Source organism: Ovis canadensis, chromosome X, assembly GCF_042477335.2.
Source record: "Ovis canadensis isolate MfBH-ARS-UI-01 breed Bighorn chromosome X, ARS-UI_OviCan_v2, whole genome shotgun sequence".
NCBI lineage: Eukaryota > Metazoa > Chordata > Mammalia > Artiodactyla > Bovidae > Ovis > Ovis canadensis.
The window spans coordinates 30,601,041-30,604,952 of record NC_091727.1 but is presented as its reverse complement, the minus strand read 5'-3'; positions in this window follow the sequence as shown (position 1 = coordinate 30,604,952).

Genomic DNA, 3,912 nt, shown 5'->3' with positions numbered 1-3,912 from the left:
TGAGAGCTCTGCCTGAAGCCTTCTTATACCTCATATTCTTGGCTGTTGCATTCCTCAGTCCAGTTGCATGGGTGTCTTCCTAAAGGCCCTTGCCCCTTTGATTAAAGCCTTCTTGGGAAATGCCACATCCCTGGAAGGCTCTGAGTACTTTCTCTCCTGCAGACCTTTCAGAGAAGGAATCCCTGTCCTAGGAGTGATAAGAGATAGGAAATCCATGGCATAAGTAAGGGGGCCCAGGTAGAGACCTGTGAGAGAAACAAAACGTGGTAACCTGTCCCTTCTCTCCTTCAGCCAGACTTCTCAGGCAACCTCTGTTCTAATCAATAACATTTATATTTGAGATCTAATAGATTTCTTTTATACAAAGGAATGGCTGTGAGATGAGTTTTTTGAGTCCCTTCCTGATTTTATAAGCTTATCTGAAACTGAAAACATTCAGAGCTTTTAAGACGTTTGAACCCTCATATGTGTGGGCAGATGATCCTATTGTCAGCAAATACTCTCTTTTTTCCTCTCTTCATATGTCATATTTATTTTGGCGTTATTATTATTATTGCTCTGGCTATGGATTACAATATAATAGTTTGACCTGAGAGTCCCTCTTCTTAATGCTTCATACATTTCACAGTAATGAGAATAAAAAGGGAAGTAAGGGCACAAGGTCAGATCAGGCTTGCAGGAGTGAGAGGGTGAGCTTTAGACTAACTCAGATCAAGGGCCTATGACCATCCCTGTCACTTAAACAGCCATGGAAAAGTTTGTCATATCGGTAAACTCTCTGAGAGTGCCTTGGGTTCTTTAACTGTGAAGGGAGTTTGACAAGCCCTGTCTGGAAGGACTGCTGGCATGTGGTGGTAACTGTAGAGCATCTGCCACAGAGCCTGGCAGGCACCATGACCCTCCCTTCTCATGACTGGTGGCTGCCCATTCCTGCGAAGATCTCATCTCCCTTAGGCCTAATATGGGGTTTCCCTGGTGGCTCAGCAGTAAAGGATCCACCTGTGATACAGGAGCTGCAGGAGATGCAGACTCAGTCTCTGGGTCAGGAAGATCTCCTGGAGGAGGAAATGGCAACCCACCCTAGAATTCTTCCTTGCCATATCCCTGGACAAAGGAGCCTGGCGGGCTATAGTCCATGGAGTCACAAAAGAGTCAGACATGACTTAGCAATTCGAGAAGAAGAAGGCGGCCTGGTATAAAGAAGTGAGGGAGAGCCCTGCCTGACAGTCTTCCCCCGAGCTTTCTAGAAGTGACATCAAAGGGTAGGGCATGACTCTCCTTTGTCCCCTCTATTCAGGGATGAGTAGACCCACAGTCTCTGCTCGGGCTTCACAATTTGACTTCTGGTGGGGCCTGGGGAATCCCCTACTTCTTGACCTGAAGCCTGTCTCCTCATAGTAAGACCGATACCTCCCTATGAGCCTGGAAGAGGAAATAAGGCAGCCTTATCTAGCCACCCCTACCCATAGTCTCACAAGAATGAACGCTGTAGCAAGCTCCTTGAGAATGACAGATGGTTCCTCTCAAGGTCCCAAACCAGGGTCCAAAATTGACTCTCAGCCAAGCCCAAGAATCCCCCTTCTGTTGACATGGGAACACCACCATCAGACTAAAACCCTAACTTTCCTGCTACTCCTCGGTCAGAGCTGAAGGGCCCCTTGGCCTGGTAAATCTGCCTGAGGCCTTCTGGGCTGAGAGTAGGGAACATACTGTGTGACCATCCTGGTATTTGTGTTCCCACATTCTTTGCTGTCCTCATCGTCTTGGAAACATTCCCCAACTGGAAACATTCCCTGACTTGCCTTAAAGCTTCTCCACCCAGGCCACTAATTCCCTGATCCCTGAGGAAGAAGAGGAGTTTGCCTCATAGGGCCACCACAGGCCATGGTCTTCTGAGGCTAACAGTAGTGGAAGGACAACATTCTGCCCCCACTGTTTTGAAGCAGGTGGTCTTTTCAAGTCTTCAGAGTCCCTACCTTGACTTCTGACACAGTGTGGAAATCATCCTTCTGCTGAGCTTCGGCTGCTCCCTTTGATCAGGATGAGGTTCCTTACCTCCATGTGATCCTCTGGGAGGAAGTGAGGAGGGCTCACCATGTCACCCGGCCTAAGTGGCACAGTCTCAGGCCCAACAACAGGGACAGTGCCCTCTGTAGCCCCCTTCTTTCTGGGACGGATCCTTCGCTGTAAGTCTGTATCATCAGTTGACTCCCGTTAGGAACTGGGTACCCTTCCTCAGCTGATACAGGCTCCCTCCATTAGCCCAAGGACTTTAAAGCCCTGAAGACAATCGCCTTCAGAAAATAAGGGATAAACCTAGTCTGAAAGCCCTGCCTGCTCCCTCCCAGGGCCCATCACATTTGCAGGACTTTCTGAGAATTTATCTGTAATGGGGTAGTTGGCTGCCACACACTTCATACAGGACTGTACAAATGTCATGCCTGGGATTTCCACTCTCTGATGAAGAGCCAGCCTATAAACCAAGGTCATCTCCTTGAAACCCTCCAGGCAGAAGTCAGGTGGCCCTTGACTTGGGCAGCACTTACCTATACCTCCCAGGGCTAGCTGGAGAGGAGGGACTAAGTGTAACCCTGTTGGCTGTGGATTGAGGGGCTTCGTGTCCACACCCTGGGTCCTCACTTTGACTCTGCACCCTTCTTGGGGCTCTATTCTCTGCAGATACACAATGTCCCCACCTTCCCAGGACCTGAGTTGAAAGTGTTAAGCACAGCAACCCAGATAGTTCTGGACTTCATGGGCTTGCCAATGAGGACGCGTCTTAAGGATCCTACTTTTCCTGATGGGTCTTTCCATCACGCTCATTCAGGTTAATCACCATCATTTCTGAGAGATTGATTCTCCCTACCAACCTCAGAACTCTGCGCCGAGACCAGGTTTCTTAGGTCTCCGAGAAGCCTGAAGAATAAGTGAGGCTATGCTAATAGGCTAAGCCTAACAGTTCTGAATTCCTTTGTGTCTGAGATCAGAAGGGAGTCTTGTCCCAGTCACCACCATCCCCCATATTCTTGCGTCTTGCTCTCCTCAACCCTCCTACCTGGGGGTCTTGCTTTCTGTGTCTTGGATTAACGGCCTTTGGGGAAATTCCACGTCTCTACAAACTCTTCAGCTATGTTTGCTCTGCAGTGCTACAGAGAATGGGTCCCTGTCCCAGGAGTGATGGGAGATGGAGAAGCTATAGTCCAAGGCAGGAGTCCCAAGACAGGTGGTAGTCCTTTAGAGAGAAAAAAGTAGATCAATCTATCTCCTCAGCCACGTGAAGATTCTCATGTCATTTCTGTTCTGATAGGTTTACTTTCTCTAGGGAAGAGACTGTAAGGATGACATGGAGACTCCTTGGTCTTCAGAGGTTATCTAACATGGCCAATGGACACGCTTATACTGTCCCTGAATATTGTTTCTTTCACTGTGAAGTAAGTTTGATAAGCCCTTTCTTGTCAGATTGCTGGAATATAGGTATTTATGGACAGCTTCTGTCATGGCGCCTGTCTCTATTGAGACATTAGGAACAACAGCAGTTTTTACTATGATTATCTTGACCTCAGATGTTACATCAGCTGGATTTTTTTTTCCAATCTATCAGATGTCAGAAACTATGAAGCGTTCCAAGTGGGAAAAGAAAAGACCCAACCTCCCAAATCAGCCAAAATTCAGCTAAGCAATGAAACCAAAGTAATATGTTCTCTCCGACCCCTCTTTACCCTGCTTCTTTCTTGTTCTTTTTGAAGTAGAGACTATCTCAGTCCCTTCCATAGAATGACAGCATCTCTGAGAAACTATCATGAATGCACAGAGGCTAGGACTTCTTTTGACTAAACATCACCAGTACAAGCATGAAGACTTCTGAAGAGAAGATTCTCAATGGTTGGATAAAAGAAGAACCACGAATAAATC